This window comes from Haliotis rufescens, unplaced genomic scaffold, assembly GCF_023055435.1.
Source record: "Haliotis rufescens isolate VD_foot unplaced genomic scaffold, xgHalRufe1.0.p SCAF_31, whole genome shotgun sequence".
NCBI lineage: Eukaryota > Metazoa > Mollusca > Gastropoda > Lepetellida > Haliotidae > Haliotis > Haliotis rufescens.
This window is the reverse complement of record NW_025964013.1, coordinates 2,721,600-2,747,801: the sequence shown is the minus strand read 5'-3', so window position 1 is coordinate 2,747,801 and position 26,202 is coordinate 2,721,600.

The window sequence follows — 26,202 nt, the reverse complement described above, 5'->3', positions numbered from 1 at the left end:
AATTATCCAATAAGCGTTCTGCACTGTGTGAAAGGAAGATGTAGATTACCCAATAAGCGTTCAGCGCTGTGTGCTGAATACGTGGTGTAAGTGTTTAGCGCTGTGTGTATGGAGGATGTTGCATATTATATGATTTATTGTAACGTGCAATATGTGACACGTAAATAAAATATGTTTCTTATTATTATTATTTCAGCATTGATCGGGTACAAATATAGACACTAGTAACCTACGCTTGTCGTAAGAGGCGACCAAATGGATCGTCGGTAAGGCTCAGTGATTTGATTGATTGTATGTCATTGCATCCCAACGGCATTAATCGATGGCAATGATGTCCATAACGTGATATGCCTGGTCTAGACTCGATTATGTACAGGTGCTTAGACAGTTTCAAGCATTTCTAAGCATACATCTAAACACAAAGGAAACGTCTTGTTCAACATACACAGAACGAGAGATACCAGATATGATCCTCAATTATGTTGTATAAATCTTATGGAATGTACAAATATTTGGAGATCCCAAGCACACTTACAAAGCCACAGTGCAAAGGCCACTTTAACGCATAATTATGTGCTGATAGAAGAATTGGTATTAACCAAGAACAGTTTGTGTATCCAGCTGCAAGGGAGACGTACTCTGTAAACCAGCCTGATTTCAAATCGGGGGTACTGTGTCAAATGTTTTATCTTATAAGAAGATTGAATTGCCAATGAGTTTCTTAAGATGTGTCCATTCTCACTACATTGTTCAACAAAAGTCTGCTTTTTTGGTGCAAATGTATTTTTGTCCAATATTAAATCGGGCGAAAGGGAAGACCACAATACTTATAAAAGGTGTCTCACTAAATGACTTGAATATTTCCAATTTGCATATTTGTTGTCGAAGATAATGCTATTTGAGAGCATCCTTTTTACAAATGTATTTGTATGGGATTTGAATGTCTTTTAGAACAATCTATTTTTCCTCAATTGTTCAACTGTTCATTTTCTGAGCATCATCTAACATTCTATTATTCTCACTATTAACACAAGAAGTTTGACGCCCATTTATTATCCACAAAACAAACTATCCATATGTGTCCACACTGCGATCAAACTAATCATTATGGGCAAATTGCTGAACTTACTAATCATTTAAATCATCTTAATGCGATGAGAGCACGTTAATAAGCATTAAAACAGTAGGTTAAACATCACAATTAAATAACAGAACAAACCTGATCAAAAGTAAAACAAATCATTATTCAGTATATAGCAAATTCAGTTTGTGGACCACCACCAAGCAAGGCTGGATCACCATGTTTGGGGGTCATGGGGACTTACAGTAACACTGCTTCATGCATGATTCCCCAGCAGGATTTATGACACCAGTTTGGTAAGTTGTACGAAATGTCCACCAATATAAAATATCAAAGTAATGAAGCGCGATCTCGGGGATTAACTCGTTAACCAGAGGTACCACTGCCCACGATCACCCCACACCATAGCATATCAGAGTGAATAAACAATTAGTTTATTATAAACTACGGTATCATTTTATGTCAGCTTTTAACAATAGAATGTTTATAATCAATTCTTGGAGAATGTTTACGATCAATTATGTGTATGCATATGTACCAAGAACATCAGATGAATATGGTATAGAAGGATTGACATTGGTTGATACCTATTGAATTATACATAGCATGGTCTGTATTCAAAACACAACCGTTTGCATTCCATTGATTATAATATACTCGACACACTCTTACTAACACATTACCCGAGAGTGCATTCCCACAAAATACATACAATGTTAGTCACATTACATATTCCAAGGTAAACAACGTAATAAAGTTAAAAAGAAATGACATAATCACTTCACAGCAGTATTCCAACGAGAATATATAAGATATACACAAAAGTATAACATCTCCCAAAGACCACATGAACATGCACGTATTGCCAAATGTAATAGTGAATCTTTATTATAGCACAAGACAGTAACGTTTCTTACCTGAGTGGGGGCGGTCGGGTAGCCTAGTGGTTAAAGCGTTCGCTCGTCACGCCGAAGACCCGGGTTCGATTCCCATTTCTGGTGTCCCCCGCCGTGATATTGCTGGAATATTGCTAAAAGCGGCGTAAAACCATACTCACTCACTCACTCACTCTTACCTGAGTGAATAAACAGTGAGTTTGCTAGTCAGCCACTGGCTCTTCAAATCTGGACTGACTTCACAACAGTTAGGTTGGTTTGATGTGATGTGTCATTATCTACCTTAGCGTCACATTTATGTTATATTTGATCTCTGGTGTACCTTCTAATAATGAGTTTGTAGTCACTGAATGGGATCAGAAGTGAGGTGATTGAGTTGGTGAGCGCTGCGTTTGCAGCAGCAGAAACATCCGTTGTGTTACCAGAGATTCCATCATTGGCTGGGTAACCAAAGAAATACAATGTTACACCGGTCAGAAGCAAGATTATAATATGATTCAACACTTTCTAGTAAACGATGCTGATGATGTCATTAATTACATTTTCCCTCAGGACACCAGACAGAGTCGGAAACATTTGATGAGTTGTGGAAAGGTCAGATGATGATCAGACGCGATACCCAATAACTATGTACAACTTTATTTAAAACTAGCCTTTTGAAACTATTCCTGAGTCTTCTGTAAGGTATTGCATGGTCTACAAATTTGTATAAAATTAGTTTTGGATTTTCAGAATTTAGACACATTTTTAAAAAACAACACTTTTTTGCCTTTCAGCAGTATTAATTTTCCTGTTAGTTAAAGAAATGTTAAAATCATAGAGAGATCCATCAACTGAGACGTTAAAACCGTTGAGAGCTTATTTATGTTTTTTCTACCCAACATGACAGATTAAATACTACCTTGCGGGCCCTGATAATAGTAATAATGATAATTGAAGCAAACAGCCTCTCAATCTAATGTTATGTTTATATATCAAACTGCCATGTTTCCATGTTGTGTCATATGTTCTTGTGTTGATAGAAAAGGTTATACACTGCCTTTTGAGTGTTTATGATCGCATTTGTCACAAATGTCTGTTATTCTAACTAAATTGTCGACGATTGTCAAATTATTGGATGAAAGTAATTCAAACAAAGGCCGAATTGCTTTAGTAAACTTTCAATGTTTATAATGTTGAAGACAGAATATGTGATTGAGTCAAAGGTTTTAAAATGGAAGGAAAAGATCACTTCTGCAGATGTTTGCGTGGACGGGCCATTTAAACCCATTACGTCATTCTGAATCCGTAAGTATCTGTACCGGAATGTAGATACGTTTTATATCCATCATTATACATACATAAGTCGTTGTTGGAATGCCATCTTCTAAAATCTCCCCCTCAACCCGTGTGATTCTACTCAAAAGTGGATTGTCCCCATTTAAATAACCCATACTGATACAGGATTTGGGGAGTTGATCAGGGAGAGCCTAAGGATCACACTACCGAAAAGAAGGTGGAATATCCGGAGAGCAAAAGATGGAAACAGGATGCAAAGTTACACAGAATGCAACAGCCGGTTGTGAGAGGAACAGGGCTATGGGTGACGCAATGATTCATTCCGACTAAAGCCCCTCCAGCGCCTTTGGACCTGGGTGTGAAAAGAAATTGCAAGAATATTCCCACTTATATCAAATGTGTCAATGTTTTGTTTTGATAAGTATATATTTCTTGTAAACATAATTATGATGGTTCCAGGTCTTGTGCTAACAGGTGTATATTAGTCCTGTTCCCCGCTGTATTATGTTTTCTGATTGCGTCATTGTGTCTCAACTTGTAACCTCTGAAGTGAACGTGGGGAGGTAGAACTCCTCCCGTTACTTTGAGACACCTCTATGTCCAACGGAGTTGTCGGGAAATACCGAAAACAGGGAGTAATGTGCGTTTGATTTGTTAAATGTTACTGTCTCTTTCCATCATGGCATTCGTTCTGAAAAGGCTAATTCTACTGAATTGTCTGAGATAGAATCTGAGTCTCAAACGCGGTGTAAGATGCTGCTGCGAATAAGCAGTAGGAGACATCCAGCTGAACGACAGGCGTAGTTTCAGTAGGTCGGACAGATTTGAAACCATGTCCACTATGTCCGACCCACAACAGATGTAGTTTTAGCAGAACCGAGGACAGCGGCAGCATGATGGCGAGGTACAGGAGGTGTTGACTGATGACAATAAGTTTACTACTGTCTGCAAAAGAGCTCCACAAACAGGCAAATGTGAATAAATAATATTCCTCATTCTTTCTGGTAAAACATTTAACATGTTTAAAACATTGCGTTTTAAGTTCCGTCACTCTTTCTTCTTCTGAAAATGTCCTGCCACAGTCCTGTGCGCAGAAACAGCAACCTCAACATTGTTAAAGTGAAAGATTATAGATTGATTGAGGGACGTAGCTTTGTTACATCTTTTTACCTCTCCACGATATCCATGTATTGATTTCGAAATAACAAAGGTATGTAGCTTAATGTATATCTTTGATCACAAGCACTTACAAGCAATCCGCCTCATCAGGTGAACATCTGTCCAAATGTCTTCCTTTTTTAACCTGAAAGATACTGAGCAGTGATGAAAGAAATATGTTCAGCACCCAGCTTCCGACCCACAATGGCGTGTCAACAAGGACAGTAAACTGCTTTTGCTATCCAATCTTCAAACACCAGGATATTGGGGTGAAAAATGTTTTGCTCCATCAAATATGACACTAATTTCTTTATTCGTATACCAATGACATCAAACCCAGAATCCCCTCCACTGACGCAAGACCTTTACCCGCGGCAAGCGGGTTACTGAATTAAGTTGCCCGTAACGAATGTCAGCGTGGTGCTGGGGGCACATTTTACCCCTTCGTCCCCTAGGGGGTGTATATGTAAAGATTTAAGGAATGATGAGGGTTTCATTTTATGCCCCTAATGTAAATCAGTCATTCATGTATTCTCATGGAAAGAGAGCGTGATAAAGACGTATTTATCACACCTGACTAGCCTAGTGGTTAAAGTGTTCGCACGTCACGCCAAAAGCCAGGTTTGATTCCCAACATTGGGACAATGTTAAGCTCATTTCTGGTGTCCCCCGCCGTGATATTGCTGGAATATTACTAAAAACAGCGTAAAACAATACTCACTCACTCACCCACTTGTCACGCCTGCCAATTTCGTGCAATGCTTTAGAAAACAAGGGAATCTCCCATTGTAAAAGTATTGAAACTGTACAGATAAACTGCTTGATAAGCATACCATAGAAGTTGAAGGATGACAAAAGTAGACACAATTTAGGGATAACGGTAAGTAAAGAAGTTGTTGTCCATAAATTGTGTCTACTTTGTACAGATAAGCGTTTGTAAATACATCTTAAGAATTGGCCGTGCATGTTTTGTTTGTTTGTTGTTTATCGCCGCACTCAGCAATATTCCAGGGATATGACAGTGGTCTGTAAATAATCGATTCTGGACCAGACGATCCAGTGATTGTCATCATGAGCATCGATCCATGCAATTGGGATACGATGACATGCATCAACCAAGTCAGCGAGTCTGACCACCATACCCCGTTAGTCGCCTCATACGACAAGCATAGAAGTCTTTTACGGCAAGCATGGGTTGACAGAGCATGTAATGTCATGGTCCTAAGTGAATGTTGATGATTCCCATTGAAACTCACTTACTTGATACAAGTCATACAATATTAGTGTATATTTATTCAACCTCAACTAAACCAGGAGGCACGGGGAGCCAAGTCGTCTTAGGAGCCGCAATTCTCTTTGCAGAGTTGCGACCCTTGTGCACGCCAGATTTGTGCTCGTGATTTTCACCGAAGTGGTAAACGTCTTCACTTTTTACCTGGCACGCTGTGATATAACTTGACTACTGTTCTAAGTGGTTGTAAAAACCCACCTCATTCACTCAACAAAATTGATTATGCTTAACTTAAAGTTAGAATTGATGCTATGAATCTTTGCTTGTCGTAAATTGCGGGTTAATGTTTCTTGCGGTCAGGCTCCGTGAATTGGTGGGTTGCGTGTCACCAGATCCCGACAGAGTGGGATATAGTTTTAATATCAGTCACTGGCTTAATTAAAGCCAATAAATTTTAGAGATGTAAAGACCGCAATCATATGACGAGAAATGTTTATTGTGGCGGTAAACAACAAACACACAAGCTAGCCATAGCATGCAGAGGGGTATTTCGAAACAGATAGTCCCGCCCATTCCTCTATTCATTTAAGTAGTATGAAAGCAACTGTGCAAATTAGAATTATTTTCTGAAGAAAAGCTGCGTAATTTCGTTATCATAAAGGGTAAATCATTATTCATTGTAAACACCTTACTGTTATAAAAAGTCTGATACAAGGGATCATTGTGCTCAGTGTGTGTATCAAGATTGATCAATATATATTAAAACTTCAGTGCCTAAGAAGGCGTCGCTAGCCGTATACATATATATGCAATATGCATTCAGTGCTTTCACTCGAGAGAGTGAGAGTCGATATCTCAGCCACCAGGTGTAACGAGCTCTTCCACCCACTGACGACACTATACTGCCGAATAAAGAATAATGTCGAAAAATGAATTGTGCACAGGCGGAACACCATTAAGGAAAATGTCCGTACATGATATGGGTATTATCGAACAGTGGTGATTTCGACTGACATCACGTCGTTTTGGGTCATGTAATCGATATCTGACAGTATATTTCAGGAAAGAATGACACTTGCAGTCATTACACTGGCCACTTCTCATTGATATGAATTTCAGCGTGGAAGAGGTGGTTCCGGGGCAATTACCATTTTCCTCTACGACAGGAAAGTAATTTACCAAACCTTTTCTGACTCAGAAGCCCATAGACATTCCGTCAATAATATTTACCCCACCACTACGTATTTATTGCTTTCACGCCCCCGACAGTAGATAGTGCTACAGCAGCTCTAAGGGCTAATACAAGGTTAATTTTTGCAAGGCATAACGCTAGTTGTTAGATTTGACCTTAAGTGGACGAATAACATTGTTGCAAATGAATCCAATTATCAGTGTAAAGTTAAAGTGATTCGTAAGAGACGCTAATTGAATTTGATGAAACTGTGTCCCACTCCTCGTGAGACGAAAATATGGATATACCTGGGACCTGGTGATGGATGATCATATACTAAATAGATATTACGTAAATGTTCCTTGACAGCGCATGAACTTGAACGTGGCTGCTTTTGTTTGTAAATAAAAGCGACAGAAACTCAGAGTCCATTGTACGGTTTCAATTACATCATCTTCGTGTGTTTACGAACCACTGTCAACTGGTGATGATTCCACAAACACTCCGGATGAGTCTCGTTTGTTACCGGTGGGGCAGAGTGCGCTCACCTTTTGGCGAACCACTGCTGTCAGCACTATTTGACAGTGGTTTATAAACACATGCTCATGATATAACTCTGACTAATTATGGATACAACTGATACAACCAGTTCTGGTAATTATGTCCACGGGTGGATTCACTTTCCATCAAGCTGCAAGAAGAAAGAGTAGTATAAGTTTCCCTTCGAATGACAAACAAATGCATCGTGTTTCCTAAATACAGGGTAAACATTCACATATGCAAAAGTCATTGAAGAAACAGCTCACTTTAATCTATAGTGAGTGAGTGAGTATGGTTTTACGCCGCTTTTAGCAATATTCCAGCAATATCACGGCGGGGGACACCAGAAATGAGCTTCACACATTGTACCCATGTCGGGAATCGAACCCGGGTCTTCGGCGTGACGAGCGAACGCTTTAACCACTAGGCTACCCGACCGCCCCTATAGATGATATTATTATCATAAGAATAATAAAAGCGGACGTTATTCTGAATTATAAGTGAGCTAAATATTTGATGAAGTGACGTTTGGATCAATGATTCAGAATAAATTGTACAACACAACAGGTCTGAATGCACATTTGTGAACTTTGTGTCAAACATGAAACATGCACGCAGTGCTATACAGTTAAGAGGCCAGGGCGTGAAGGGCATAAAGAACGATCATAAAGTTATCGTTAACATCAGCGTCACGCAAGGAAATAATTGATGCAATTTGCTCGTGTTCGGCATGAGCCTAATGGTTATATAGGTGACACACTGGATTACTGATGAAATAGTTTGCATCAGAATACAAGCACATAAACAGGGATAAGGCACCAGGTAACTTCTGATTTGGATCTATTATGTATAATTATTTCTCAAGGGAACACTAACAGGGACATAATATGTTTCCGCAAAGAATATCAGTTACATTTTAAATGCAGGTAGCAGTCACGTGTTACAGCAATACTCCCCTGGTGTGTGTGGAGCCTAATTTGTATCCGACGTTTTACTTCCATGAATCTCACGGCGTTTGAGTTATGTGTGCAAAAACAAAGCATCATGCTATGAATCATTTCTAGGTTAATTCCCACTTATTAGTTTAATTCCTGAAAGCGGTCATTTCCACCCAACGAGACTTGTTCAAAAGGTACTTGACATATTTTGCGAACACGAATGCTTTAACGTCGATGTGTCTTTCGGTGAACACCAGGAGGAGGAACCATTTTCAATGCATAAAAAACTTCGATAACGGTTTGGTGAGTGGGGACAAAATTAAAATGTTCATTATGGTTAATCAACCTTAAATCTCGAACCGCGGATAACTCGAACCTTTTTCGATGCCTGATTTACCCATCTGACATAATAAAAGGGACAGGTTAATCCACCTCATCTGTTTTATGTTTCGATCAAATGCTTTCAACAATTGTATAGTAAACATGTTCGATTAGAAGCATCAGTGACTGTAATGATATGAGATTCCGATGTGTTCCCGCGTTTTGCAGGTGAAATATTGACGTGCCTTTGCATGTGTTTGTGACGGAAGCGGGACAATCTTACATTGCCACTATTTGATAGTGATTTCATAAATACATGGGAAATCGTATAATGGACATAGTTCCTATGATTGTATTGGAAATTATATATGACAGACCAAATATGCGGGAAGAGGATATGAACAACATTAAAAAATTGTTCGGCTTTAGGTGTGTCCCACGATTTATGTAGAACACCAGTGTTCTGTAAGTTAAAATGTTTTGATTGAAATGTGTTGTGCAAAATGTCAATCGTCAACGATATAATGACGGAGGTGAGGTGAGGTGAAATTGGGTTTAACGTCGCGTCCAAGATTATTGCACTTATGTAGTGACGTGCATGCACGTATGTGTGTGTGTGTGTGTGTGGCTGCTTGTACTACTCCGGACTAATGCTGATTTATAGTGCTAGCTCACTGAGATACCATGCCGCAGTTTAATAACATGAATACCCCATTCAGGCACAGCATACCGAGCCGACCAGTCCTTGTTTTAGCCCATTTAACAACAACAAGTTCCATCTTTTAACGTCCTTTGGTATGACGAGACCGGGCGGACGCTCTACCACCAGACCACGGAGGCGGTCATATAATAACGGGAGGAATAAGGTTGACAATATAAGCGTTAAACGACCCGTAAAGATCCATGTTAGAATGCCACCCATCTTTGTCGTAAGAGGCGACTACTGGCTGACTTCGTTGATGCGAGTCATCGTGTCCCAATTGCATAGATCGATGCTCATGATATCAATCAATGGCTTGTCTGGTCTAGACTCGAGTATTTACAGACTGCCGTGCGACGTTAACCTACAAACAAATAATCAATAAATGTAAACATATCACATATGAGATTTACATGCTTACTCGATACCCTGCCTCACATTAACCATATGTTGAGCTATTTGTCCAGAGGGCGGTCGGATAGCCTAGTGGTTAAAGCGTTCGCACGTCACACCGAAGACCCGGGTTCGATTCCCGACATGGGTACAATGTGTGAAGCCCATTTCTGGTGTCCCCCGCCGTGATATTGCTGGAATATTGCTAAAAGCGGCGTAAAACCATACTCACTCACTCACTATTTGTCCAGAACAAATTAATGTGTGTATAGTGCTGTTAGCAATAAACTCATCATCGATGTCAGTTACATTTATTTCATACAAAACAAGAAGGATTGTTTCATTTATCATCATTGATCATTTGCCATTTTAGATCAATCGTTGTATTGTGCATATATAGTCACGTGACACTGATGCGAGTCGGGAAACCTCCAGGGCATTGACCTTTTATTTTTCCATTCGTAACTGCAACATGATGACGTTTATTCGAGGCCTGCAGTCATGATTATAGTGCCGTACACACACATTCTACATGTGTCTTCGAAACCTTGGCTCTCAAATGTTATTACTCCGCAGGATGAAGACAACTGTGCACATCAGTTTCGCTGATATTACCACTCCAGTGAAATAAACCTATACATTTTCTTTTAATCACAAACATTTTGAATTTATGTTATTCCCACATGTGTGATGCTTGAATTTTACAGTGACAGCTTATTTCATCACTTCATCTCCTGGGTGGTTTCGATGACGGTGTATTGTACAGGTGAATCTTGATCAGTGTGTCTGAAGGTTCTGGGAGGCTGGGGTCCGTTCTTTTTGCTCCCCCAGCCAAACCCCGATGCATAACTTACCTTCCATCTGAATTCCCAATGCCATGTTGGGCTTCAGGGTTAATGACAGTTCATCTTTTTACATTTCTTCAATAAAGGTTAAATAGAAAATTCCCATCCACTGGTTGAAGGTGAATGTATCCTGCCTCACCTGCCCGTTATCACATGTCAAAACACGTGCAACGGTAATTCAAAACTAAACAAGGGAATGAATGAACGTGAAAATAGGGAATTGCATCGGACATAATGTTATTACTGACACTATTTGGAAGTAACCCTCAAGTGTCTATTATACAAACTTTTAAAAACTTTACTGAGGCATTGAATGTTGTGACCCTGATCAAACAACTTTTGAGCAAGAGACGCTCTCTATTTGTAAGAGCAATCCCCTATTCGTCACGAGGCACGATAACCCCTTCCATATATTTCTATGCACTGAGCACACAAGGCTGAAATATTTCTTGCCTTTCCTGATTGTGCTTTGAAAAAGTGGCACGTATCGATCACGGAAGGCAAATTTAAACATTTAGCTGTAAAATAATATTCTTCTTTCTACGAATAACCGAGTTTTTAATGTCTTAAGCATTAGCTACAATTTGAACAATTACCCTTAAAAGCCCATGGCCATGAATACGGTGAACATTCGTTTGTAAAACACAGAGCCAGATGAAAAACTAGAGTTGAGTGAGAAACCAAATCGTGCCTGCAACCTGTTTGTTGTGGATGAGTAGATGTTTGTTTTCCGCTTGTGTTCCTGACCTATCCTAAACATTCCCATAGTCATTGAGGAAATACGTTCTTGGTTTCTCCAAACAGGTAAGTGCCGGTGACCTTGACCTCAAGCGGAAAAGCCGTGGGACTGACCTAACGTTCAAAGCGTTTTGTTCTACCTCGGTCATTGACGTACTCATTATCCAATATCTTGTTGAGGTCAACTTCGCTAGATCATAAAATAACATATGTGCAGTGATTATTCATCACACTTCACGTACTAACAAGACACTTTTTTACACACAGTCTTGAATACCACCTCATATAAATGATCAAACGTCTTGTTGATTTAAACCTTCAACATGTGAGACGTAGTAATAATATATTGTACTTTAAATGTGCATCGTTTGTGATATGATCCAAGACTTGGACTACGTTGTGCAGTCGGTCACATATTTGATCGGAAAGACGTCCACGATCATCTAGTTCAAAGGAGCAGGACATTGAAAACAATGCCGTGGTGAAAGAACGTGGACAATGACTAAATACTAAGTGGTCACAAATTGGTGTCAATATAAACACCGATATTTACAATATTGACAAGCATGAAAATGTTCTGTTCAGAAGTTAAAGAACCGATTGGACAGAAGGTGGAAATTATGAACAATAACATGAAATCAAATATATTTACATGCATTTGCACTATTGTTCAAATCGAATTGAGGCAGCTATTCACACCGATTAGAGCAAACACTTAACCTCAGTAAATACCTGCATGAGAATGATCCATCAATGGCAGCTCACTGCTCCTTGTTTAGGTATTTGTTCCCAGTGCGTTTCCATAGAATTGTGTTTGCTGAGGTGTTTCAGTCTTGTGTCGGGAAAAGGACGAAGCAGGTTAGTTAACTTTTGATTGAGACATGGTATTTGTTTTCAAAGCTCTTTAACATTCCACATGTTATTGATCAACATTGTAAAACGAATGGGGCTGGTGCCGGAATATGATTGGTCGAAAATGGTTTTAATGGTATTCGAAGGCTGGGAATCTCCTGCACTATTCATTGTGCCTGAATATAGTCTACTGCTAAATTACCCCAACCCAAATTTGGAAAAACGCAGCGCTGGGCTGGGCAACAAACATACCGCATCCATTACATATTGATTTTGATCCACACCTCTCAGAAAAACTTCGATTTAGCCGATTTTTCCTTGAATTCTACAAACAAGGCTGATTGAGTTGTGTTGGAAGCATATGGTATGACTTCATAGTATTACTGATTCATTTTAATATTTTACAATGTCTATAAATGGTATGTGTTTTGAAAAAATGCGAATTTTATTGAGTATTCTTCTATTTTATTGATGGATGATATAATTTAACTGCTTATTGTTTCTAAAATGGAAGTGGTTAATGAGCGATAACCACTTCCGATTTTAGGGCCGCTTCACATAGCGTTGGAATAATATATGCATGCGATGACCGAGGCACAGAAATTATCGATAGTATTTTCCGTCGGCGACATTAATGCCATTTGAGACATGGATGGAAATTGTGAATTAGAGTCGACATGGTTCAACGAAGATATGGAATTTTCAGAATAGATGCAGACGAAAACATTGCAGGTACCATGATTTTCGTCACGCATACTTTTAACTTCGTCCAATATAAATGGCCATACATGCGTTCAGTCGAATGCAAAATTGCAAACTTGTGCATTTAAAAAACATTTAAAGTTATTCTGAATTATTTTAATTTTAGTAACTATTCATGTAAATTTTGATGTAATTCTATAATCCTTATTTCATACCTAAATTTCGATTTCTTATTAGATTATTTCTTATTCAGAATGGCGGAAGGGTCTGAGTTCGAAATTCTGTCACCGGACCCATTCAACGCTTTCTTGAAGCGTGTATATGCCGATCTGTGGAACAAGTTATTCCAAATTGTCTTATGATGGACTAAGGGCGGCTATCCACACACACTTCTGACAGCTTCCCTTCAAGCGGAGCTTTCACATTTTGCTGGACCAGGAATTTCATTTGGCGAACAATGTCTTCACTGCCATATCTAAGATCATATTGCAGTTAGCGTTGGATAATTCAACATTTAGTATGTCAACTTCTAGGTTGGATTTAGTTCACATCCGTGAACACGGAAATGTAGGCAAACCTATTCACATCCAGGGAAAAGTTTGATTTGATTTTTGGACCAAGTGTGTTTGAAACTCCGCCCGACCGCGAGTGTCGTCCCGATTCATTTCCGTAGAAACCTCGCAGGCTCGAATTTCATCCGTTGACCAACACTGAAGCCGGGGCGGTCGGGTAGCCTAGTTCAAGCGTTCGCTAGTCACGCCGAAGACCCGGGGTCGATTCCCCACATTGGTTCAATGTGTGAAGCCCATTTCTGGTGTTCCCCGTCGTAATAATGCTGAAATATGGCTAAAAGCGGCGTCAAACCATACTCATTCACAGTGAAGCCGCCTTGAATCACCCGGATTGGATTTGGGGTAAAGATGTTCGTTTATTCAGCTGTCAATCGCTTTTGTCAAGTCTCTCCAATCACGAAAAGCTTTTAATATTAAATCCCAAATTTCATGTTTTTGTCAGCACCCCTGCATGGCAGAAGAATTTATGACACAGTTTCTTATACAACCAAGCTATTAGGGCACAGCACCTTACACGATGAAGTGACTTTCTCAAGAATATATCAGACGGAGCACCATTTAAACCAATCACCGCGAAATTAGACAAACTTTGTCACCATACACCCCAGTTTCAACGGCCGCTCACAAACGCCAGTACTTGTCTATCGTGCACAATGTTGATTAAGTTAGGCCCAACAATGTACTGTTCCTGTCACAGGCCTGTCAGGCCCTTCCTCAACATCAACATCAATGTTGCCTCTTTCCATGTATTCAGACGGGAATGTCTGGCCTTCCTAAATTGCTGACAGTACTGACTACTACTTTCGCGCGGGAGTTTAAACTTCTCGCAGGTCTTGCTCTAGGTCATAGTTGATTCTATTTGAAATTAAGGGCGTTGGGCTTTTACCGATCGCGCTTTGCAAAACTAGATACATTTATCAATTGAATTTTATGTCGTTCTTGTAGGGTACATCAGATGAAATGCCTCCTATTTTAAGTTGAGTCGAGCACTTTAATAAGCATTCAGATCAGAATAGGCCCCAAATTCCCGATCCTTGTAAAGCGCAAGGACAGCCCTTAAGTCTCTGTGTCATCCTGCTCTTAAGGAAGGAACCGCCCCTTACATTCCTTGGTTTGACCTGTCCAGGCTGAATTGATTATAGGCCACCGTAACTCGCTAGATATTGCTGACTACTGTACAAACCCTGACTTTTCGCCTCATATTTGGCTTATCTTGTGATTTTAACCCTATTAATAGGAACACTATGTCATGTCAAATGACAGTAGAACTAAAATCTGGATCTACGCAATGATCATCTGATACTCTGAACAAAGGTTAATTACAATATGATAATTTATGTGTTTTAGATCAGTGAATTTTTTTTTTCAGTTTGAAAGCTTACGATGTCTTATCATAACTATGAACAGGTAGAACTGATTATAACCGTAATTATTCATATTTTAGCCCCTCAAAAAACAGTCAAAACTCGATATCGGATGTTACATGTACCTCCACAAGTCTATATTGAGTATACTTGACTAAAACATTCTCCCCATTCACACGTATTGCTCTGTAGTCATTAACTAACCCTTTAAAGTAAATCTGTCACTTTTCACCTCACAAAATCTCGCAAATCGTGACGCTACACCAAGCACAAAGTGGACTAAAACGTAACTGTGACACATACGTGAAGGGAACAAAGATTCGCATTCCAGCTGACAAGGTCAAATTAAGACCATGCGCATGGTTCTCCAATAGAGATGGCTGCACAGCCTGTCTCCGAGACATTACATTTAAATGATGAAGAGGATTCGACATTTGTCACCCTGGTAACGTTGTGATTTCCATGATCAAGATTGATGGTGAGGACAGCTTTCTATTAGCATGTAAATTTATCTTACCTATCGCGCGACTGTGATAGACTGTTCAGGAACTATCTGTACACAAAATCTGTCTGCCTGTAACTACCCTACATTTTGCCAATAACGCTACGCGTAATGCGTAAATGACGTTGACGTTGAGATAGCGTTGGTTTCCATACACCAAATATCGTGGTTCGCTCTGATTATGTTTCTTGGTTTGCCAGCACCATACCCGTGCTCCTGGGTTTCACCAAAGTGGTAAGTGTCTGAGACCTGCATCACTTTCTCCCGCATTAGGCTGACACTGGAATAACTGGAATACTGTTAAAAGCTGCGTTGAACCCAACTCACTCACTCCATAAACCTTTCTCCTTCTTCATGTTAGGAGCACAATAACGTAATGGCATTAATGTAAGTTGCATGACATTTGTACAAGTACCGTGATGAAGGAAAGTCAGGTATATATAGCAATATTTTCCTCACTTTCCACTAAAAGCAGATTGAAGAAATAATCCTCCACAGACACCGGAAACCGGTGCTCATGATGACAATCAATGGACTATCTACTATCTAGTCAAAACTAGATTATTTACAGACCGCTGGGATATCGCTGGAATATTACTGTGTGAGCGTTAAGCAACAAACAAACAAACCTTGCTTATTTGTACGTATTATTCAACAGGAAGACACACATACAGACAAGAAATATGTATTGACACATATACCATTTAAGAGTTCTTCCATTATGGCATTATCTATTTCAAAACCGAAAACCTCCTCATGGGTTCCGAAATTAGTTTGGGGAAAATATCATCAGACATTTTGGTTTGCCTTGAAAATACTAGTTTCATTTATTTATTCATACGCAGTTAAGAGGTTAATGTGTATTTGTGGGTATCGAATGATAATCGACGAGGTAGGTTAACCAATCTGATGGCGGGGACCACAATATCACAATTTACCATGTGTGACATGAGGTTTGTAACATGTCACATTTACTCACCGTGGTCATAAAAACAAGGATGACTCCAGGATGGTTGGGGTCGAATTCTCGATTAAATGACAGAGACATATTACAGAGCCAATGCGATAATTTGTTTAACTTTCAAATCACTGAGCCACAAACACGATCATTTCCTCCCAATCTATTATGGTAAGTTCGCTGGTTGTTTCATTTGTCTGAGTGACTAGACTGGGAACATGTTAACCCAGGCAGGCCCCGGAAGACAGAGTTGGATGTGGACAATAACGAAGTGAATATGGGTTTGGTGATGCATCTGTTAGATACGTAAAGGTTGAACCACGTTTTTTTTCTGTCTGAGACCTTAAACTTTCACTTCATATTTGAATTATGTTTCTGGAATTGTCATTACAGTTCTCGCCGTCGGCTTAAAACAGTAGAGCCTCGATTGCCTACACTGTAGACCAGGAGGCGCTGACGCATCAGCCAGAGCAGCGTGTGACGGAAGCTTGTAACGCTCCATCTCATGATAATGATTCTGCATATGCCAAAAAAATCACGTTTTCTCATTGTATGCTTCTTTGTGATAAGTTCAAACTAAATATGTTCAAATTGCCTTTTTACCTTTTTACGCAGGTCGCCGCGGGTAACAATCCGTTATCCCGTACCGATGTAGAAGGCTCAAATGACTCCCCAGGCTCAGACGACTCTATAGTATTTGAGCCTAGGCTCAGATGACTCCCCTTTGCCCCGACTACCCCGTCGAAGGCTTAGATAGCTCAAGAATCGGATATAGAATGGGGGAGTAGTTTGAGCATAATATTAAAGAATTGGATATAGAATAGGGGGAGTAGTTTGAGCCTGATACTCAAGAATTCGATGTATGACACAGGGTGTATTCTGAAAATAAATTATAGGATAAGAAAAGTATAGTGATTTCAGAGAGGCCCCTGGAGTTTTTTTCTCAATAAAGTTAAATATAAAACTGCAATAAAATAACTGGTACTAAAGGTTGAAAACCTTTATAATTCAAAATATGTTTGATCATTTTAGTTCAAAACAAGGGTTGGTTGGTTGGTTGGTTTGTTGTTTAACGCCGCACTCAGCAATATTCCAGCTATATGACGGCGGTCTGTAAATAATCGAGTCTGGACCAGACAATGCAGTGATTGATATCATGAGCCTCGATCAACGCATTTTTGATCGATGACATGTATCAACCAAGTCGCGAGCCTGACCACCCGATCCCGTTAGTCGCCTTTTACGACAAGCATAGTCACCTTTTATGGCAAGCATGGGTTGCTGAAGACCTATTCTACACCGGAATCTTCACGGGGCTCAAAACAAGGGGCGTCAATTGGGCCCAATAGGGGAGTTAGCCGAGCCTAGAGGGAGTATTTTGAGCCTGGCTAGAGTCATGTGAGGCCAATATGTCTCAGGAGTCAAATTTAGGGGGATTCGTTTGAGCCTACTACACCGGCAAGTTTGTGTAGATCGTGTGAGATGTGCTTCGTTACCCCGTGGAAATATGCAGGTATACATTTATTGTATGCTTAAACAGCCTAGTTGTTAAAGCTTTCGCTCATCACTCCGATTCCCTACATGTGTACAATATGTGAAGTCCATTTCTGGTGTCCCCCGCCTTGATATTGCTGGAATATTGCTAAAAGCGGCGTAAAAACCATTCTCACTCACTCACCCTATTTGATAGTGATTCGTATACACATGCTTATGATAAAGTCGAGAACGTACAATGACGTCTGGTTTCAGCTGATATTTCTTGTGATTATTGAAAGGGTTTTGTCGCTTTTTTTCACCCAATGACAGAAAGCTGTTGAGATGCAGCTTGCAACTGGGAAACAGGGCAAAACACGTACTTGTTAGAATTTGGGATTCTATAATTTAGTTGCGGTGTCACAAACCTCAACCAACCAGACATCTGATCTGTTTAATGTAGTGCAACTGCGACACAAAGATTCCCTATTGCTTGGAATTCAATCTCAGATACCAGTTGTAAACATATCAATATAAAAAATAGTGAAAGATTCTGTTCCCAGACAGAAACAATAGCGAGCCTCAAGTTACCTAGATTTATCAAACCTGATGCATCCGCAAACCCATATTCGCTTTGTTACTGTCTAAATCAAACTACCTCTTCCAGAGTGTGGCTGGCTTAACATGCCAATAGTCTGGCCACTCAGACAAATGAAACATCCAGTGAACTTACAATAAAGGATGGCCAAGAAATGATCGTGTTCGGGACTCAGTGACATGATAAGTACGAAAAATAAATCGTTGCATGAGTAATACATATCTGTCACCTGACTGCTTCCAAGAGAGATTAACTTGAACCAAAATTGAGTCTTTACTGAAATTAAGAATGTGATATTCAAGTCATTCTCAAAATACGGAAAAGCATCGTGCACTATTTTTGTCACTGATGCGTCAAATTTGGAAATATCTCACCATAAAACGATTTTAAAGATTTGATAGTTGCAACCACGATAAAACCAAATAGCGCGGTTTGAAAACATCTTAGTAGAACGAGCATATTCGATTGCATCTCATAAGCTGAAGTTGCTGGAATGTTCCTCGATATGAAGTGGAAAGGGATAGTTCTTGTCACTCTGCATTTTAATACCTTGACGTATTTATGAAATAGGTGAGGCGGTGTCAGGGGTTTCTTTTTTCTAGTTCAGGTGGGTAAATCAGTGGAAGGGAATTGCTTATTTAACTGTTATTGATCGATATGTGTTTATCGAAACACCTAAAGCTGAAGTTATAACTTCAAATTTCGGTTTCGTTCGCGCCAATACGAGTAGAAATTCCGATACATATGCATAACGAACAGGCTGCCGTTGTTAAGAGCGATCTTAGCGCTGAAGTGATCCTAACTCCAATACCTTAACATAGACTTACGACTGTCGTAGCGCTAAGGTTGTTTCGTACAAGAAAGAGGCGAAGAAAGGGGTGATGCCCATTGGGATGCTTACATCTTGTCGAAATGTCTTCTCCCCAATTGTCACCAATGTCTTGTCATCAATGAGGAAGTCTGCCATTTCGCTCGTTGTTTTCTCAGTGTACACTTCAGATGAATCATTTATCATGTGTTAAAATGTGCATCCTTTGCAATGGTATGAGAATCATATGAATGACCACAAACAATTCTTATAATCTAAATAAAGATCGGCTAAAGCAAAGACGACGGAAAGTCGCTTCCATCCCCCGCATGCTTACACAGTGTGTCCTGGAATAGTTAAGATATAGTTGCACTGATTGGCAACTCCCGCTGATGTCGACTAGTTCTGAAATATGGCGCCAGCTAGAATTGTGTCCAATTTGTATGTTGATTGCTGCTATGATTGGTGCATGACGTTGATGTCATGGCGAACTATTACAACAGAAGAAGCTTCACACAGGTTATGAGCCTAAGCTCGACCCCATCGTGTTTGTAATGGTGAACTGGTGCTGACGTTGGTGCCAGGTAGCTATTGGTTGCTTTTTTTACATTAGTGTAGTTTCTTTTTTAAAACGTTTCATATTTGACCAGGTTAGAGTGTGCATGGTTACGACAGATGATCAGTGACAATTCTTTAGTAGTCCAGGACATGATCTCGCTGTAGCCATAACATATGATGGAAAAACATGAACGCATGAATTCAAAGAGAAAATCAGGTTGCTACCAAGGAGAACAAGACTGGACCCGCCGCCAAACTCGGAGGAGTCTGGACTCATGGCTGAACATGGTAAACAGGACGTGAATTCCGGACGTCATACCACCGCAAACATTCACACGTTAACGTCTAGGCACATTCTGTTGTTTTGTTCCTGCTCTGAACTCATCGTTCACTTGTGACGATGATTTAAAGCAATACCGAAAAGGAACGAGCCTTATTTCGCGATCGTCACAGAGGCTGTTTAGGGCTTTTGTCCACGATCACGTAGCACCACATTGTCCACTAGTTGTCTATCAAGGTTCCACAGTCGTGGCACCACACTGACCGACTTCCGGACCCATGTTCCAGTTAACTGCCATTTCGGTTTGACGGTACATGTGGACATTGCATTCATGTTTACACCACATCATTGACACACAGTTTCCACGTGCACGTTCGTTTGATTGCTGCGTTTAGTCGCACTAACTGCAGTGGTATGTTTGCCATCTCCTGTCGATAGCTGGGATGTTACCATATTCATTGCTTCATAAGATATGCGTGCGTGACGGGTGTCACCCGTCGGGTAGGATACGCTCACCTTTTCGCGAACAACTGGTGTCGTCACTATTTGATAGTGATTCATGAACACATGCTTATGATATAGCCGGAATCGAGTAAAGCAATGAATATGGAAAGGGCGTGTCGCTTTTATTTACAGTCATGACGTTGGCCAAATCTAATTTATATATATCTCGACATAGAAATGATTGTTCCGGGCCAATTACCATTTCCTCAATGTCAGGCAAAGTGATCATCCGAAAGACTAATAATTAAACATGGAAACATATCAGTTCTATTGTTAAAGACTTTTAGGAGAAGGTTGGTAAAGCAGTTATCCAGTCCTCATCAGGAGCATGTAGCACTCAGCGTCAGTCTCTGGTAGTCTGTCGCCTGTACACGTGTCCTGTCAACGCTATATTAAGTCTTGTTCTTGTGACAAACTGACAGTTTGCATGGTGAACAAGTCCGGCTCTTTTACGAAATGTTTCCTTTTTGCGGAGGTGTTGTCTAGACGTTAAGCTAATGGACTGATTGTGGCTTCAAAACGATGCTATACAATAGTTGGAACTGTACAATCGACACTGCTTTCGGCAGAAATTTCTTACGAATATGGAACGGGTTTTGTCGCCTTTATTTCCATGACAAATACGTGCCTTTATTTTTTTTCCATCCGTATATACTGCCGTTGAAAAGGAAATTATAACACACTGATTAGTTACTATACTGATAATAGTATTAATAATGTTCACGTATAGCGCCATGTGTACATTCGTATTATTTTCTCATCCACGGAGTTTACAACTCAGTAGAAACGCCAGATTAGTGTTTTCAAATACTGTATGTCATGAAATGAATGCACCACCAATCATGAAATGAATGCACCACAAGCCTAAATTGCATCATGACATTACCAAGAATAAAGACGCCGTCATTCCCCGGCAACAATCATGGACCACCTTGACGCGAAACGTGGTGCTATATAAGCACTATCCAAAGCGCGCCCTTAATTGCATTGTATATTTAAGCTTTGTTATAGTGTCATTGTTTCACCAAGTGCAGTGAACCTGAAATGACAATATCTAAGAAATAATGTTTGTTCTACCCCCATGTATAGTTTAATGAAGTAGATTTGCCCTGAACTATTACAGCTAAAGCACGACGACGCTTACTTTTCTAAGATGGCGAAGATTGTTATGAGCGGTGGCCTGAATTAAAAATCCATGGCAAGGGCTAACTGACGGTGTTCCATCTAAATGCTTGTACCCTTACGGTTAGCGATATATTTACGTTCTAAACATAATGCAACGCCACTAAAATGGGTAGTTTATCATATAAATAGGTCATATTTTATTATCTGCTCAGTGCGTGGTTATCCATAAACCCATGCAGCAAAAATGGGATTTTAAATGTATTTTTGTAAATATATATTATTTTTTAAATTTTATTCTTAATAATCTCATATCACGTAAGATTCATTGTGGGGCTGAGCTAACATGTAAACACAGCCTGATTACGGTGTCGCTGGTGATTGTGAGGTGAGGTCCTTCCTGTTGTATAAGTTGCAACTTAATCTCCGCCACTTATGTCAGCAAACTGCAGCAACTGCAAGCCGTGAAATACTGTGCCAACCGAGCTGGTTGCACTACATGATACCGTAATCGACGTGAATCGACGACCCGGGGCGTGATGTGGCGTTTGACTGTCGTATATTGTTAAATGCCGTACGCTAGCAACAGGCGAACATGTGGTTACGAAACCTTTCAAGGAGTCCAAATTTACTACCCGGGTACCCGACCTCCAATTACCCGACCCTGCCCGGGTACCCACTGCAGTTTTCAAGAGTTGGGAACAAAATGTCAAAAGTCAAAAGGAATGTGTGCATCGTCAGAAAGAAATGGGATTGGCGACTTGTAGTGTAACCACTGAGCAATTGTGAGTTTTTGTTAATAATATATCACGTGACTAACCACGGGTCCGGGCATTCCTGTGGGTACGCGGGTCCTACTCAGGACCCATCCGACCCGTGCACATTCCGTTGCCCTGAGAGACATCCATAATTCTTAGGGCACCAACGCCAGCCTCGGACAGTTTTGGCTACTGCGGCACGCACATAGTGGTTTGAGCATATGTTAATAACCCTGCGGCATGGCAATTAGATGACATCACCTTGCCATATTTCTTCCCAGGAAATAATATTCAAATATTCGACAAGTTTAGAGACATTATTACACGGAAAATGAATGTGGGTGCGAAATCATGCATGAAATATGATGAAAAAACGATGTTACCAAGAAAGATCACGAGGAAGGTTATTTGAACAACGCCATGACGTCTGTATATTATGACGTAACTCAAAAGTTTACTTTTTCGCAGGCGCATTTGATCTTTTAGCAAAGCATCTTGGAAATTACAATATTTTAAGATACGAATACGTCACTGTAGTAAAGCAGGCAAGGGATACTCGCATTTTCATATCACGTTCTTGTTCGCATCATGTTTATGATGTCTCAATTACCATGACTTCATACACCGTACCAGTACCCAGTCACTGCCGTGTCGTGACATTTATAGGGTCAACTGTGCACTTTGTGATTATAGCATGAAACTTGGCACAGTTGTAGGTTACGACATTCCAAATATTTTCATATCTGGAGCCACCCTAGAAAATCCAATATGGCCGCCAAATTAACTATATCCGCCATGGCGGAATGGAACTCAAGTATATCTCATGTGAACATGACCCACAACCGAAACAAAAAAAGGAAAATGAAAACTTTTTGGAATATGTTTTCTCAACACTACATCTGTATTGTAAACGATGGCATCATAATGAACCATTAATTTTGATTTGGGTCTAAAATGTGAAAGCTACTTAGACGGATGGTGTCAGGACCAGACATTTCTGAGAAAAAGACCGGACTGTTTAAGTTCTTGGCTGAACAAGCTTTTTCATTAGAATGTTACGCACTTACAGTAAACAGGTTCTGTACAACAAAGGGTCAGATGTTGTCATTGATCTGCATCCATGTTCAGATGGAGAAGGTGACACAGGACCTTTTAGCACATGTCTAATGCTGTTTTGACAGACCTTTTATTCGAAAAGTTGATACTGATGTCATTGTCCTGGTCATTGCATTGTTTGACAGAATATATGTGTCTCACCTCTGCATAGCTTTTGGAGCTGGCAGACAATTCAGATATTTGGCTGTTCATGTTCTTGTTGGATTCCATGGACCAGAGAAAGCCTGTTCACTTCGAGCTTATACTGGCTGTGACCAGACATCTTTCTTTGCAGGACAAGCAAACGAAATCTCTGGCGGGAACGATCGAATGTGTATGATGAAGCAACAGAGGCTTTCAAATTCATTGGTGATGTGCCATCCAGACAGGTTTTGATGAACATGATGCCAGTCATTCAGTGTTTTGTGGTAGTAATGACTGATTGGCCAGTATTTGTACAAGAGTTGATGAGTAACGCAAAGACTAATTCACTTAGAAAGGAAGAGCAATTGGTTCCATTCCGCCTGTATAAGCTGCATTGTACCAATATGTCAAAAGAGCTACATTTCAAACTGGCCACTGTTTGGGGACGAAGTCTGGAGGCCGAAACAAACCTTCACACACCAACTCATAAGGGATGGGTAATATCAGTAGCACATGGCTATAAGCCCTCGTGGACTACACTACCACAAGCTTCTAAGTCATGCCAGGAGCTTCTGAGATGTAGTTGTAAGTATGAAAGGGTGCAGAGCAAGGTGTGACTGTGTTGTGCCACATTTAATCCACCAGTTTGCAAATGTGATCACATTTAGTAGTCACTTACCAACCAAAACATAAACCATGTACAAGCATATTTCAATAAATACAAAACGATATTTAAATATGCTGTTATTTACCATATGAGTATGCGATATTGGTATAGTTAATTGGCTTTAGATGTTTGTCTTAAAGATATCCCGAAAGAGTAAGATAGGCATATTCTTTTACTTTTTTGACACTTCAGATTACCTATAAATCAAAACAAATAGTCTACTAAAATATAATTATTTACTTTAGCGATATAGTGTTGTAGTAAATTCATTCCAAAATGTTAATTTTTCATAATATATTCAGGTTGTTGGCCATGTTCACACGAGATATACTAGAATTTCATTCCTCCATGGCGGCCATATTGGATATGTTTGGGTGTACCCATATCTGAAAATAGTTGGAATGTCCTTCATTACCTACAACTGTGCCCAGTTCATGTTTTTATTACAAAGGGTAAACTTTTTCACGAAACGGCTGTACTAAAGCAGAGACATAAACCTGGGGTTACACTGCTACCTTATTTCCAACCAGCATTTAGATATACGATAGATGCTGTGATTCCGCATGAGTTTAATGCTTAGATCAGTGATCAGTCGTATCGCGGCGTGTCAGCTTGATGTGCGAGGAGAGCCCAATGTGCTGCAGGTCTTACACGTTTACCACTTTGATGAAACCCACGAACACGTGTATGATGCTGAGAAACCTAGAAACATTATCGGGGCGAAACGTCTTTCGAACCCACAACCATAGGTTTCTGGCGTGCATATGGGAAGCAACTCTGCACACCGAATTGTGGCACTTAGACGACTGGGCCACTCGTGCCCCCTAATGCAGCATGATGCAAACGTAACGTCATCTTTTTATCAAATATCGCTATGATATGAGCAATAGTACTACAGGATTTAATACTGGCACAGTGTATCATCGAGAGATTTAATAGCATTACAGTCCAGATATAGTGCATATTTGATTACATATGTTATGCCGTGTCATTTATTCGTTGGAATTCGGAGTTATGTATTTGAACTATAGTTTTAGAACATCCTTATCTGCTCTGCATAATTAAGAAACCACACACAAGGCGTAGACATGTGTATATGGACGTTTAGTTTAAGGTGACATGACCGTAACCAATGTCAACGATCTAAAATGTGTATGTGTGGTATTAACACATTGACTAGCGTCTAGTATTGTACCTGTGCAATCAACACCTATTGGTGTGAACTACAGTGCATATAATTAAGCTCGTCGTTATCCGTGAAATAATTGGCAGCCCTTTCTAGAATGTAATGCATTTCTAATGCCTTTCCAATATTGATAAGTCATTAGAACAATTACGGTACATGGTTGTAGTCAAAACAGCCACAAGAAAGTTAAAATATCCACAAAGTCATAGTAAAAGAAGGCCACATAAAAAGCCATGACGGATACAACTTTTTGGTGTGGCCCATATGACCTTGGTTGTGGCCGTTTTGACTATGGGTTGTGGCCGTTTCTACGCTACCTTTTCAGGCCGTTCTGACAAGGTTTTTTTTGGCCAGTTCCCTGTAGCGTTAGTTGTAAATGTTTTCACAGTTGCCAGGAGTTAGATACTATGAATACCCGCTACACCACTTAGAAGCGTTTTATTATATTACTAAAAAAGGCTATGACATCAGTACAGTACTTTACGAATGTGAAGGCCGGTCATCCGGAATAAACCAAGACATTCTCTTATGTGTCCACACTTTCATCACAAATTCTGGTAGATTTGAACTTAACATATACTCCAAAAACTCACATACATTATATGTATCTTGTGCACATTATGTTGTCATTAATATTATAATAATAATAAAAATATGTATAATCTTACTATTCTGACTATGAAAATCGAACAGCGTTGATTATGTTTGCCATCTGACCACCAAGGTATATCTTGTAAAATCATTATGATTGCACCCTGACTATCTTTTG